Source organism: Danio rerio, chromosome 15 (genome assembly GCF_052040795.2).
Source record: "Danio rerio strain M-AB ecotype USA chromosome 15, GRCz13ab, whole genome shotgun sequence".
NCBI lineage: Eukaryota > Metazoa > Chordata > Actinopteri > Cypriniformes > Danionidae > Danio > Danio rerio.
In genome coordinates this window covers 43,194,490-43,211,024 of record NC_141035.1, presented here as the reverse complement: position 1 = coordinate 43,211,024, position 16,535 = coordinate 43,194,490, and the positions used below count along the sequence as shown (strand labels likewise).

The 16,535-nt window shown below is 33.6% G+C and overlaps 1 long non-coding RNA gene across 5 annotated transcripts in view; it reads right to left on the bottom strand.

Moving 5' to 3' along the window:
• Positions 1-16,535, bottom strand: part of LOC141377911 (uncharacterized) — a 345,648-nt gene that overhangs the window by 259,730 nt on the left and 69,383 nt on the right. For 2 of the 5 annotated variants that reach the window (XR_015509844.1, XR_015509861.1), the window contains exon 3: positions 14,039-14,209. The exons of the other annotated variants lie outside the window; for them this stretch is intronic. This is a non-coding gene — a long non-coding RNA (uncharacterized LOC141377911). Of the gene's footprint in view, positions 1-14,038; positions 14,210-16,535 lie in introns of those variants that run through there. 5 annotated transcript variants of the gene reach the window in all.

Here is a 16,535-nt window from a genome sequence, read left to right as displayed (position 1 = left end):
TAACAAGTTACAACAACAAACATTTGTCATTGTACTTTTTACAGCGTATCAATAATAAATAAATAAATAAATAATAAATAAATAAATGAATATACTGAAAATCCATAAAATAAATTAATCAGTAAACGAATATCTTGTAGATTCCAAAATCTAATTACAAAAGGATCAAAGACAAAATTCTGAAATAAACACCATTATGAGACGGATCAAAAGAATAAACATTCTGATCCGGATCAAAACTGCTTTCAAAGAAGCAAATCAATAACAGATGCGCAGAGACTGAATATTAAGGTGAGAAAACATCACAAGGCTTCTGGAAAAGATGTGATTAATATTGAATGCCGGCTTGTTTGTACTTGTGCATTTTGTATCAAAGAAAATTTGCTTCCCATCCAATATCAACATTCCGCTGTCATTCCTCGCAGGAAACATGTTTATCATGCTCATTTAAAAGCACGTTTATCATGCTAAAAAACTGCAGGTTAACTTGGTTTATATATCATAATTTAGATTTGATTGTAACTTGGGTGGCATGGTGGCTCAGTGGGTAGCACTGTTGCCTCACAACAAGGTGGTCACTGGTTCGAGTTCAGGCTGGTCCAGTTGGCATTTCTGTGTGAAGTTTGCATGTTCTCCCCATGTTGACGTGGGTTTCCTCTGGGTGCTCCGGTTTCCCCCACAGTCCAAACACACGCACAAGGTGAATTGATCAAACTAAATTGGCCATAGTGGTGTATGAGTATATGTGTGAATAAGTGCATGGGTGTTTCCGAGTGCTGGGTTACAACTGGAAGGGCATCCACTATGTAAACATATGCAGGAATAGTTGGCGGTTCATTCCACTGTGGCAACCCCTGATAAAATAAGGACCAAGCTGAATAAAAATGAATGAATGAATGCAAGTTAGGCCCACACGGATTTCCGCAGATTTTTTGCTTATAACTGGTCTATTTATTCACTTGTAAATATGCGTTAATTCATTTTTATTCAATTTTTTTTATTAATTTCTGTAATATTATTAATTAATATGAAAACGTTCATATGGTTTGTTTGCAATACAGTTTGTATTGTAATAATTTCTGTCTTTTAGTAAATATATATTATATGAGAGACTTGCTTTATGTTTACTAAATAAGTGAATCTAATTGGATTTGCATTGTAAACTGTCATGTAAATTCTTGTTTTGGTGGCAGAATCCGGACACAAGTCATGTCTAGTCCTGTTGTGTTGTGTTCGGCTCGAGTTTTCTTGGGTCGAGTGCTTGTTTCTGTCATTGTGTGTGTCTCCGTGTGTGTGCGCGCCTTCGTGGGTGTGCGCAGAGCGTGCGCGCTCCAGCTTGATGCGGCCGTGCGGGCTCTGCGTGCCTCTGATGCATGCGATCTTGTACTAGTGTTTGTGTTTGTTCTGTCAGCATCGCGCTGCTTCATTCTCGGCGCCTCCATCTAGTTGGTTTCAGTTTTGATTGGCGCTAAGATGAAGCATGCGCGTTGCTTATGTGTGAGCGCACAGTAAGGTGTTTATCTATCGTGTGCTCGTGTTTTGCATCTCTTGTCAAAGCACATGGCTCTGTGTTTACATTGTGGTCAAATGCTTTTGTTGTGTGCTTCATTGTTGCTTGTGTTGTCATGTACACGCAGTTAATGAGTTCTCATTGGCTGCGTGTTCTAGTCTCGTTTCATGTGGGTGCATGGCTCGTGTTGTCTCTCTGTGTCATGCGCTCTCCCACCTATTGTCTAGTCCCACCCTCCTTGTTAACTCATTATTAGTTTGTCATGTTCACCTGTTTGTGTCAATTTACTTCTGCTTTATAATCCCCTCATGTTTTCTGTCCTGTGCCAGTTCATCGTCGAACTTTCCCTGTCCTGCTGTGTCCAGTCCTGCCTTGCCTTGCCTGCCCAGTCAAGTTTGTTTGTTTATTTGTTTTATTAGTGTTTTTCCCCCTCTGGGTTGTTTGTTTGGCCTTTTTGTTTTATTTGTATTTTATAATAAATCCTTATATGTCTGCAATTGGGTCCTCGCTCCCTTTTTTCCCCTCACCGAACGTGTCAGTAAACATTAAATAAAAAGTAAAAAAGTATTATATTTTATTTCACACTGTAAAAAATGGCCGTGATTTCAACGGTAAAAACTGTAAAAATGCTACAGTAAAAATCTGTAACCTGGTTAACAGTACGTTTTACGGCGAGTACCCGTAAATTGCCTTTCCCAGAATTCCCTGCATGACCCATCACTTTTTATACTTTTTGTTGACATAACTATGGATTGTTTTAGTTGTTTCCCCATCAGTTATGTACATTAGAGATTTATATTACATCTAATGTTAATAAATAATGTTTTTTTTGATAACTTAATTTTATGCGTGTTACCACACTGGTGTTAAGTAGCTGTGTGAATGACACTGAGCACCTTCTATACGCTGATACTATTTTTTGCTTGTGGAAAAAATGGTTTTGTGATGAGCATTGATTGTTTAAGTAACTTTCTCATCACCACCTGCATACAGCTGTGTTAACTTGTCCATCTGTGTAACAAAAGATGTGTAGAGTTTGGTGATTCAAAATACACACATTTTTAGTACATCTATAAATTATTGAAATACAGTAGTTTACTGTGAAAATGAGAAATTACTTTTACGGTTCGTACCATATTTTTAACGGTACAATACTGGCAACCACAGCTGCCACTTTTTTGCAGAAAATTTTACGGTGTTTTTTTTTTTTTTTTACAGTGCATACATTACATTTTTAGTTATGATTCTCCCAAAATTCTGTGAAAAAAAGCAAAAAGTACTTAAGCTCAATTTCTGTGATGCAGTAATTTTCTTAATAGGTCAAGATAATATTATAATATCACCCCAATTTTATCCTCCTTATACTGGCTGCCTGTAAGTTCCATATTGATTATAAAATATTGCTTTTTACGTATAAAGCTTCAAATAATGTAGCTCCTGTTTATAACTAACCTTCTGTCTCGCTACAATCCAACCCGCTCTCTAAGATTTCAAAACTCAGGGCTTCTGGTACTACCCAGAACAGCAAAGTCTTCTAAAGGAGGTTGAGCCTTCTCATTTATGGCTCCTAAACTCTGGATTAGGCTTCCTGATAAGGTGCGAGGCTCAAACTCACTTTCTCAATTCACAGCTAGAATAAAGATCTTTTTAGTAAAGCATACATTTAATGCATCACATGCAGGTGAGTGAGCTTGACAAACCACCTGTAGGCCACACTCCTCCTGTCTTAATGCGCCAGGTATTTTGTTAGAAATACTTATATTCTTTACATCAGGGGTCTCAAACTCAATGTGTTTATTTATAAATAAATAAATAAATAAATAAATAAATAAACATTGGACCGTAACACACTGCCTATATGTTATAAAATAGCAGGTTAATGATGTCTGCATATAATAATTTACATTTGATTGTAATTTTAACCTAATTTGCTTGTATGCAGTAATGTGCATCTTTTGTAAAGCTGCTCTAAAACAAAAACTATTGTAAAAAGTGCAATCAAATAAACTTGAATTGACATGAAATGAGAAACAGAAAGAGAGGGATGTAGAAAGCAGAAAGCATAATCAGGTGCGAGTCTTCATCATTTCATTTTTTTCCGGCTCGCTCAAGTCACGGTGATTAGCGCATGGCTAAATTTGATTAGCCTCTTTCTAGGCGCGCTAATTGAAAACGCTCTCACCGTGTATAATCAATATCACACAGTTTTTTTGCACGCTCAAAGACTGATTATGGACACCAGAACCTGCGGACACACTCTCGACAAGCACATTCAGATGCTTTTCCTTTATTAACTGCTCAACTTGAAGTCTCTAAATTAATGAGGCTGATATAGTGCACTTCAGAGTTTATGTGGGAATAACTTCAAGTACAGCATCTGCAATCCTCCTGGGATGCTCACACTTATAAGTCGTAATTATGATGCGATGGCTTTTCGAGTGATTTTGCCCTGTAATAAAACTGACGGATTGGGCAATTTCGAACTTCCGTAATGCACCTGCTGACAAACATAGGGGAAGTTTGTTTTTGGCACTGATGAAATAAGGAAGTGCACAAGGTGTGTAATGGATGTTTATTGGTGTATTTGATCATTTCGGAGCTGCTGAGATGTACAATGCTCAATAGAAGTGCAGACCTCAAAAATCTCTCATTTAGATTAGCATTGCCTATAGAAAGCTTTACAATGTTATATTTGTGCATATACAGTGTTGTAATGTATTGTATAGTATTATCAGTACTGAAGCCAAATCTGCAGCTAAAATAACAAAATAATGCATAATGATGATCAAATTAGTACACCCAAATGTATGTTAGGGAAAAATAATAAGAAAAATAATTGAAAAACTAAATTCAAGAGAAACAAACAAAACAATCATATAAAATGTTGATTAAATTTTGTAGATTTATTTTTTATTTCAGTAAAACTTTATTTTGATGGTCCCCCTTGCACATTTTGACTAGAAGGTTCCATTGCAACCACATGCCAACTACTTCTCATTTAAGTATTAGTAGACTGTCTGCTTAATATCTGCTGATACTGCTTCTTCAACACATTTAGCTGGCTATATGAAGCTGTGCATGCACGTCAGCTTAAACTAACCCAACCCCAACCTAACAGTCTTTTTATAATACACTGAGAATTAGTTGGTAGATGCAATGTAACCTAAATTCAACAAAATGTGTTAAAGGAACCATCGAAAGAAAGTGATGGCTTTTTTCCCAGTATTTTGCATTAATTTTAAATGTATGATCTTTCTATGTCTGAAGATGTTTGGTGACTGATATCTAATTATTTAAATAATTATTAAATATATTTTTTATAATTACTTTGTTATTGTTATAAATTAGTACACCCAAATTTATATATGTTAGGGAAAAATATTTAAAAATGATAATCAATAAATTCAAGAAAACACAAAAACACTCATGAAATATTGTTAAAATTTTGAAATTTATTTTCACTATTTTGCATGAATTTAAATGTATTATATTTCTATTCCTAAAGATGTTCAGTGACTAAAATATTTTATTATAAGAATTTGTTTATTTATTTTGAATTATTTAATAATTACTTTTAATTTTACTTTTTAATTTAGTACACCTAAATGTATATGTTAGGGGAAAATATCAAATAAATAAATAAATAAAAAGAGCAAAATTCAAGAGAAACTTAAAAATGTTGTTGAGATTTTTGCAGTTTGTAATATTTTGCATTAATTTAAATGTATAATCATCCTATTTTTAAAGATGTTTGGTGACTAAAATAATATTTTATTATTATTATTGTTTATAATTGCTTTATTATTTTTCATAAATTAGTACACCCAAATGTATTTGTTTGGGAAAAATATTAAATAAAAAATGTTTCTAAAAAGAGCAAAATTCAAGAGAAACGAACAAAAAAAATGTATAAAAAACTGTTGCTGAAATTTTGGAACTTAAATAATTTGCATTAATTGTGTTATCTTTCTTTATCTAAAAATGTTTGGTGTCTAATATATATATATATTTTTTTATAGTATTTATTATATTTTTTATAATTATTTTATTCTTTTTATAAATTTGCACACCCAAATTTATGTTAGAAAAAAAAAATTGAATAATAATCAAGATATAATCAAGAAAAACAAAAAATAAATTTAAAAAATGTAGAAATTTGAGGTTTATATATTTTTTTAATATTTCACGTGATTTTAAATGTATTATTTTCTTTATTATTTAACAAAAAAAATAATAATCTGTTTGATGAATTGGTTTTGTTTAAACAAACCAAAAATGTTTACCTTATTCACAAAGAAAAGGATAGGGTAATGGGGAATAAAAGTTACACAAAAAACATTTGCTTTCCAGGCTATAACAGCACATTCAGCATGCTGATGTTGATGGACCTGCAAAAAATCAGCTGATTTTGGATGCGTGTCTTGCGGTTAGGTCTAAATTTCTGTTTTTAAGTGCAGAAATTATTGAAGTGACTCTTTTTTTATGCGTCAAAGTTATGAACAATCTACACGTTATTTAGTGTTATAACACATCTTTAATTATGAAATGTCTGAGTTTTCCAGTTTAAAAGTAAATCAGCTTTAAACAGCAAAAGTTCCTGTGGGGACAAGTAACATTTATTTACGTCCCACTGCTAAAAGAAAAAAAAAGAACTTTTCCGCTTCCACATTAGTTTTCAGTATTTAATTCATATGTTTCCTAACATAAAATGTTATAATAATTAAGAATAAAAAAATGTTTTAAAATAATAGAAAATGTTGACATTTTGCATTTTTGGATTGCGTTTGAAACATTTGATGGAGGTGAAATACAAAATGAAAATCCTGTTTAATATAAAAATAAAAGACAAAATATGTTTGCAATGAACATTAACAAGGGCTTAGTCAGATATATTTAAAATATACAAGTTTAAGCCAGTAAATCTAGCAAATATTGTTGTTAATTTAGTCTCTACTGACAGAGTCAAATGTAACAATATGCAATTTAAGTTAGAAGTGAAATTATTTTTAAGTTGTACATCTTTTCAAAACACCACATGATATTGATAGACCACACTTATGAGTTAGTAAACAGAGCAAAAATATATTTCTGTCTAAAACACTATCTTTTAAAAAAAGGTTTTTATGAAAAATGTTACTTTCGTCACTGCTCTCCCCTACTCAATTGTGCTGAGCACTGTGGGTATTTCTGCTGAGATTTATTGCAGACGCATATTAAAGCGTACCGTCAGTTTAATTATGATCAATACCAATTTGCTTCCACAAGTCTTCAGATCGACACGGCCTCGAATGCAAAGGGCATCCTGGTAAATACAGCATTGCGGTGGCGTCCATGTTCGCTCATATCTCGTAAAATATAATTATTGCGACATGACCCTAAGGCAGCATATGCATTAGGATTATTATATTAGCATATGAGCGACAACTCAAAGCTTGTCTAGGAAACCAATAAATCAATAGTAGCTACACTTGCGGAGATGGTGAGATAACAGTGATGATAACGAGGTAAAATGAAAAATTATAATTTGCTGTGAGCTCACGGGAAAGACAAATCAGCACTGGGATTGTAGTTACATCAATGTAATGAGATCAAATGAAGAAGATATGGAGGCTTTTGGATTTGTTTCTTCTATAATATTTTCACAAATGACCTAGAATTATGCTATCCATAGCCAATTTTTTAAGTCATACAAAATATTGTGCAAATTAACATGACATTTTTGGTGGCACTTAAAAATAATTACAGTAAATAATTAGTTATTATAAATAACACAGCATAATTTTTCTTTCTCATTATTTTATAATAACTTGTATATACTTACACGTACATCCATACTTATATTTTTTAGCATGAAACTTTCTTATATATTTACGGTGTATATTTATATATATATACGGTGTATATATATATTTATATATATATATATACGGTGTATATATATATATATATATATATATATATATATATATATATATATATATATATATATACACCGTATATATATATATATATAAATATATATATACACCGTATATATATATATATATATATATATATATATATATATATATATATATATATATATATATACACCGTATATATATATATATAAATATACACCGTAAATATATAAGAAAGTTTCATGCTAAAAAATATAAGTATGGATGTACGTGTAAGTATATATATATATATATATATATATATATAATTTTTTTTTTTTTTTTTTTTTTTTTTTTTTTTTTTTTTTTTGTAGCTCACTGGGGTCAAAAGCTGTCACTATTTAAAGTTAGGTGTAAAGCCGTGCTGGCTAGCATGTATAAAGTTTACAGCGTCTTAAAAAAAAAAAAAAAAAAAAAAAAAAAAAAAAAAAAGATTCAGATTGTTGCAACATCACAGCACCAAACCTAACATGCAATTCATTATCTCACTTAAAAATTTTCACATGTTAATGTATTTAATATTAATGAATAATAATATTCATTAACATTGAATAGTAATGTATATAATGTATGACATTAATGCAATCATGATTTCTGCAGGTTTCACCAAGTCAAATTTAAGAGTTTAAGACAATCAAGAATAGAGTTTTAGACTTGTATAGGGCTTAAAGCAAGGATTTTTTTTAATGGCCCAGCAGATTTTTTTTTTACCTGCCCCATCAAAAAATGAATTTTAATTAGTTATTTCTTAGCCACATATATAAAATAACGTTTGAAAACAAGTAGACACTTGTATACATACTAACTTAAAAAAAAACTTTAACTACATGATTGCACATGCTATAGCAGGGGTCACCAATCTCGGTCCTGGAGGGCCGGTGTCCCTGCAGGGTTTAGCTCCAACTTGCCTCAACACACCTGCCTGGATGTTTCAAGTATACCTAGTAAGACCTTGATTAGCTTGTTCAGGTGAGTTTGATTAGGGTTGGAGCTAAAATCTGCAAGACGCCGGCCCTTCAGGAACAAGTTTGGTGACCACTGTGCTATAGTGTTAAGTTGTATTGAGATATATTGTTGGTCATTGCAAATGTGTTGAATTGATTGGGTAGCCTAATATTGTGATGCCTAAAATTTAGTTTTCTAAATTTAAGACTTCAAGTCCTCACTAACTCCCTGTGCAATATTAATTGAAATGTTCTTTAACACATTTCCAGTAAGTCTCAATTTATTATCATTAGTTCATTAAACTAAATTGACAATAAAAAAGCTACTTGTAAATTATTTATGAGGTGATGTTAATTTGTTGATGTGTAAAAACGTATTTAAATAAATGTAGTAAACATTATTAAAGGGAGCTTGTAACTAATACAGTCCAGCTGTATTATTTAACTAAAATTAATATACGTTCTGTAACAAATGAAGCTATTTCTTTATATATTACTTTAAAATCCTTTTTGTATTTAATTCGCTTTAAACATTTGTTTGATCTGAACATATGTGCATAAACAATCCTTTTTGTTGCATTTTAAAGGTGCCCTATAAAGAAAATCTGGGTATACCAAGGCATAGTAGAATAATACCATCTCAGTATATGGAAATGGGCATATCACAAGCCTCAGTTTCCTCATTCTCATGTAAACTCCATTAGTGTAAAACCCTGGTGGACAACCCTCCTGGGCCATACCCTCGTTATTTGCATGTATGCCTACTTTAGGTCATTCATCCGGACATAACTGAAATCATTTGCACTGAAATCATTAATATGCACACCTCGGGTTGCGTTTGATAAGTCAAACATTTTTAGTGAGAAAACAATGATAGTTTCCCACCCTTAGTAGTATTTAAGCAGCTTATAGTTGACTTACAATGCATGTAGGACTATAATTTTGAAAATGTGAGCCCTAAAGTGTTTACTGTGTATTACTGGGCAGCAAAAGCACGTGTTCAAAATCAATTTACAATGCAAAATTTGCAGATTTTATATTCATTTATCTCCACTCTGAGAGGCATTAAGTATGTTTAATAGCATATTTTGTTAATTTGTGTTCAATTTAAAGCCTACGCTTTAACAAACACATTTAGATTGCTGAATCGTGTCAAATAACTCATGTAACAATATAAAAACTCAAATAACTCAATGACATCTGTTCATTCAAAGTCCCGGCTGTTTACTTTAACAATGTAGCTTCAAAATACAACACAATACATCTCTAACACTCTTTTGTCAAGTTTAATTATAATTTAGCCTTTATCCACAACACATCTGGTGAGCAAAACAGGTTACCGTCACTGTGATGGGTTTAATTTTGTATGTGTTCAGTGTATATCATGCTGTGTGTGTGTCTGTAAGAGCTGCACGTCAGAGCGGAACTCATTCATATTCATGACATAAAGCATATAAGGTCAATCATGAACCTCCTGATTGTAGGGATTTTTATGGAGTAATAAATGAACATATAAAAGCTTTTTTGGATATTTTTCTGAACTAGCTAAAAACATAAACCTACTATGTAGATACCAGAGAACAATTTAACCTATTAAACCAATGCAGCATACAGTATGGCACCTTTATTATCAAAATAATACTCTATATATGAAGAAAAATGTGATACTGTTGAATATGCCTAATGCTAACATCCATTGGTTTGTATTCTAGGTTTAGACTTTTACAAGGCATTAAAGACAAATTTGACTTCTCCAAGACTAAATGCTATACATCACACACTACGTTCTGTCTTTTTGAGGCTACATTGATGTGACCTTCATGTGACATGAGATTCATCATTTGATTTCTTCACTGACACGTTCTGAAAGGTCTTTCGAAAGTGTTCGATTGCTTTTATAGTGGTCAAATCTGTAATAAAAATGAGATGTGCCTGTTTTGACCTCACCTGTGAAACACTGACTACAATTTATCTTTTCTTACCAGCTCTGGGGCCTCATGTACGAAGACTTGCGTGGAAATCATACTAAAACATTGCGTACGCACAAAGCTGTAAATGTGCGTACGCAGAAAAAAATTCAGATGTATGAAACACTGCGTACACCGAATCCCACGCATATTCTTTTGTACATCTGAATTAACGTGAAACTGAGCGCAACATGCACGAGCATAAAACCCCTCCCTGCCTCCTCCCCCGTATGAATATGCTAATGACTCTAATTTGGCAAAACCCAATGAAAAAGCAAAGGCAAAATCAAGCAAAAAGAGAAACTTTGAACAGAATGGGAATTGTGCTGCTTTCGGAGGTAGACCGGAGAAAAGCGGTGTTATTTGCAAGTTTGTTCTCCGGAATTAACAACAAAAGAAAAAAATAGAGTGGGAAAGTTTAGCTGATGCGGTTAACACAGTTAGGTCTGAACATCGCACTGAGTGAATTAGAAAATAAATAGTTTAAAATTTTGCAGCATCTGTAACAGTCTCAGTTGCGCAGCTCATAAGACCCATGTCAACATGTTTTGACACGTTCGAGCATGAACTCTGTTCGAATCCAGCGTCTGATGAACTCTTTCTTCTTTTTTCCCCCGCTACATATCAGATTTTGCCAACTATTTATCACGAGAAATACAAGTAGGAATCAATAATAAGTTTGTGCATGATATTTTATTTGCACATTTATTGAATGGAAATGTTTCTGATTCAAGCATGCAAATTTATCTTCAGATAGTGTCTTTATAGCAATGTGCGTGCGGTAGATCGCTCAGATTACATTGGGAAAACAGGCGACGGCTGCAAATTGTGCTTTAAAGTTTAGCTGGTCAACTGTATGGTATGGAAACCTTATATACCTGCTAGATGAACCCGTCTCATACAGCTGCCATTGCAAGGCTCAGACACTTTGTAGAGTGCAATTTAACACAACTGCCTCTAGGAGTCGCCAATGGAAATAAAACAGACACGCTGCCGTGGAGCTGCGCACATTCACACGTTCAGTTCATCGTAAGTAAATCCAAACATGATCGATTCCAAGCGTGAAACCTGGCGTACGCAAAGTTTTTGTGCGTACGCAGCATTGATAAATGAGGCCCCTGGTGTTCCAATATCGGCTATATTCACAATTCAGCAGCAATAGTGTGAATATAAAAGGCATAAAAGCAACAATATTGGGTTTGTTAAGTTTTTGTAATGTTTTTAAAACTCTACCACTCTTATTAAAGGGATGTCTTCATTTACTCACTCTTATTAAAAACCTATTCAAGTTTCTTTCTGCTGACGACAAAGCAATCAGCCATTTTCCTTATATACAGTATACTGTATAAAAAAAGATTTCATTTTAAACACAAAATCCTGTATCCCAGAGATTGCATTTGAGCTTTCATGGTTAAAATCTACATTAAATGTTGTTTTTTACTTGTCTGTAGGTCAAGCAGATCCAAAAACATAGAAAGAAATTAACATCCTGGATAACATGGTGGTTATCACAATCCTGAGCGATCTAATCCTGGCAGATCGCTGGAAAACACTCAGTTCGCTAAACAACTACAAGATCCAGTCATGCACCGCTCACACACACCTGTTCCAGATTCTGCTATTGAACACACTCACAACCAAAGGATCATTATGGACTGATCACAAGGACTATATACAGACCACACACACACACACACAAGTCTTGTTATACTGCTTGTGAACATTACAACGTGTTTTCCTTGCCTTGTCCTGCTGTGTACCGATCTTTGCTTTGTTTATCGTTTACGCTGTTTACAGCCTGCCTATGATCATCCGTCTGTTTAGGGCCAAGTCTCTGGATTGCCTCATAGCATATACATTTGTTTGCTCCTGTGTAGATTGTTGCTCACCTGACTGTTCCTTATAAACCTGCATTTGGATCAGCACCTCCGTTGTCAGTGAACCACTCACATTACAAGGTTCAGTAAATTATCAGGAAATTTTTATTCTGTTATTAACTAAACTACACCTTTGAGGTAATAAAATTGTAAATAATGTTCAGTTTCTTGTCCAAGCAATTGTTTTGATTGCTGTTATTAACTAAACTACACCTTTAAGGTAATAACGTTGTAAATAATGTTCAGTTTCTTGTCCAAGCAAGAAACTAAACTACACCTTTAAGGTAATAACGTTGTAATTAATGTTCAGTTTCTTGTCCAAGGAATTGTTTTGCTTCATGATGATACATTGAGCTCCTATGAACTATGGATACACTACAAAACATGCTTTTCTTACTTAGAATGCTTGTTTTGTTTTTCGTCAAAATTTAAAAAAATTCTTAAGATCAACAAGCATTTTTTTCTAGACAAGCTAAAAATAATGTTCCATTTAAAAAAAAATTAATATGACAAAATTAAGGTTTTATTAACTTAATTTTAATCAAGTTTTCCTTAAAACAAGCAAAATTGTCTGCCAGTGGTGCAAGATTTTCTTAAGTTTTCCTTAAGATTTAATTTTGGCATATTAATTCGTATTATTGCTGTATAAACGTACTGGTGTAGATTGACATTTTTAAATCTTCAAGAATCTACGGCCAAAAATCTACTGTTAATCTTACAGTGTTGCAATGACTGAGAGAGTTGAAATGTACTTTAAGTAAAAGAGAAAAAAAACATATGAAAATAGAAAAACAATAACAAACTGACAACACAACCACAAGTAAATCCTCACAAAACATGCAAATAGAGAAGTGTGCAGCAACTAGCAGACCACAATGGAAATGTGTCAGGGGGCGCAAAAACTGGTTGCTTCCTGTTTAGAGTCAGCAGTTTTGTCATTTCATTTCATCAAACATTAATTGTGCAATTTGTCAGATTGTAGTGTTCCTTTAGCTTAGTCCTTGATTTATAATGTAGCAGTCACAACAAATTGTCAGACTATAAGGGCTAAATTACACAAGCAAAAAGGAACTGTTTGACCAGGACATTAAAAAAACAACTCTCCTCTCTGATCTGCGACAACATGACAACAAATTAAATTAAACAGCAAATTAATTGGTGAACTGTCCTTTTAACATGACACTTTAATAGTAAATAAGGTGCAAAGATGTTTCTACTGAAAACGTGACACCATTTGCACTTTTTTATTAGACTGTACAGTCTGAGAAATAGAAACCCTGCATTGTTCGCACATGCACACACACACACACCGTTTATTTTAGATTTCCAGCTGATTTGTCAGGCTGACCCCTCTCAAGTCTTCGAGAAGCGAAGTGAACTTGTTAGCTCACCGCAGGGTGCAAGCATCCGTGCGTTTCTGCAGTCAGCGGGAGGTGTGTATTATAGGTGTGTGTGTTCCTGTAGGATCGTTGCAGCATCTCTTTCTCTCTCTCGACAACCAGATGATGCAATTTCCCATCTAATTAAAGACCTCAATCAAGCAATTAAACCCTACAGTCAAACTACCCATCCAAACATCCCAAATCTGCCAAAATGCCACTTGCTTTTTTTCCCTCTTCAGAAGCAGTCAGACTAGAACTCACCTCCACACACACACACACAAGCTGCCAGGAACTACATCTACGGTGGAACAATTCATTGGCAATAATATCACAATATTTACAAAAGAAATTAAAATACAATAAAAAGATTTTAAAACCACTAAGGCTAAGAAAACATGATCACAAGACATGTAAGTGGATGGATGGATTTATAAATGCACATTCCCTTTTATTTGGACTTTCAATTTAATTATTTATCATTAAAACAATTAAAAGAAAAGCACATTCTTTCTAAATATCGTCTCTGTGATCATGACCTAGAAATAGAAAAAGGCAGACGTTTGAAAATCCTGATAGAAAATCCTGGACTCCTAAGGAAAAGAGAATATGGTAACAGTGTGACATAAACCAAATAGAGGATGAAACACACTTCCTTCTGTTTTGCCCTAAATACACCACGACTAGAGGATTATTTTCCCCCCAATTTGAAACATTGATCAGTTCTTTTTTTAATTTAAATGACTCAGAAAAACTTTACCATATACTCGGAGAGGACGAATTGACATTTAGAGTAGCTGCAAAATATGTATATACCCTACACACCATAAGAAATGGTTAATGTAAACTCATGTATCTTATTTAAATAATTTAAACTTTTTACAATTATTATTATTATTATATTTATCAAATGTGTTGTTGTTTTTTTGTGTGTGTGTGTGTGTGTCATTATATCTTATCTGTATTACTATTAATTGTCAATGGTTTTAATATGTTTCATATTTGAAGTGCTTTGGCAATACTGTACTTAATGTCATGCCAATAAAGCAACTTGAACTTGAACTTGGACTTTCAGTTTGAATGTGGTATCCCATTTTTAAATACACATATTGCTAAAAGGTATTGCTGATTTAATGTGGTGCTGATGGCATTTTAAAATCATAATTTATTACAGCATAAAAAAGCTTTGCACAAATTGCCAATCTGTTTGATAAAAAAATGATGTACTTTTACATTTTTCATTCAGCAGATGCTTTTATCCAAAGCAACTTGAGGAGTCAGGATAAATAAAAGCACTTTAAATCATCAGAGTTGCAGTATTTAATATGCTATGACAAGTCTAACTTAGATTAAAAATATATATTTTCTCTGATCATACGAAGACGCGAGTCAAGCTCACTCACCTGTGTAAAGCACACTCAGAACAGAAGCACAATCTTTTCCAAGTATGAGATGCTTATAAGTTGCAAGGTCGAGCCTCAGCTCAGCTGGCGTTTCTGTGTGGAGTTTGCATGTTCTCCCTGTTCGCGTGGGTTTCCTCCGGGTGCTCCGGTTTCCCCCACAGTCCAAAGACATGCTGTAATGGTAAATTGGGTAGGCTAAATTGTCCTGAGTGTGTGTGTGAATGTGTGTGTGGATGTTTCCCAGGGATGGGTTGCAGCTGTAAGGGCATCCGCTGCGTAAAAAACTTGCTGGATAAGTTGGCGGTTCATTCCGTTGTGGCGACCCCGGAATATTAAAGGGACTAAGCCGACAAGAAAATGAATGAATGAATGAATGATTGGATGAGATGCTTATAGGAAGGTGTCTGGTGCAATTGAAGAGATACAGAGTGTCTCTGTCACGATCACTAGCAATTTAGCCTGTGCAGATAGCTGGAGATCTACACATGTGTCACTGATATGAATTACTTAATCAACTTAAACACTAAACTGAACTACCCTGATCCAGTTACTATGACCATTTATGTGAAGCTGCTTTGACACAATCTACATTGTAAACCTTACACATTGTGTCCTCAGCGGTAAATACATGAAAAACTTTTAAACAAATGTTATTGTAGGAAAAATAATTAAAGCATCATGATAAATAGAGTTACAAAATACATTTTTAAATAAAACGTTTAAAGTTTTGTTGAGATGGATTGTTGGTGGTTGTATGGGTTTTGGCCAGATTGGGTAGCAATAAAAAAACAAAGGAAAATTAAGACCTGTTAAAAAAAAGATTTAAGACCTACAACACGGTATTTCAGTAAATGCAAGACTTTTTAAGGCATAAAATTTTGGATTTTGAGATTTAAGACATTAAGACTTTTTAAGACCCCACAGAAACCCTGCCAATATTTCCAGTAAGATGGATTGTTGATGAGAAAGTGTCAGGTGTATACGAAGAGAAGAGAGTGTGAGATAATGTAGAGGAGCATTCGGGTTAACTGCTAAAACTTTAAAACTAAAATAATTTGATATCTTGTTTTGTAATGAAAAGTGAAACTATTTATTTTAGGAACATTCAGTAGTTATTCATTAATAGTATCGCTAATATTGTGTTGATCACACTGTAATTAAAATTTAATTACTGCTTGTCCTTGTCGAGTCATGCAGAAGATGAAAAGATTGAAAAAAATAAATCCCGTATTAAATTACAGTCTCTATATTAGTCATAAATAGTGCAAGTGGATTATTTTCAAAAATCGTTCAGCCCTTCTCAGATCTAGCTTTATCTTTAGAAACAGCATCATCTGAGCGGCCATTTTAACCACACAACCGGGCATCATTACACAGCTCTGCGGTCAGCAAGGGAGCCGAAACGGAGGAGGATACATCCATTTTTCACCCAGCCGGTCTGAAGCACACGTATTTACGTATATATGTGTGCAAAGAGACTCTTTCTGTCCACACGCAGGCTCTCGCTGTCCCGTGG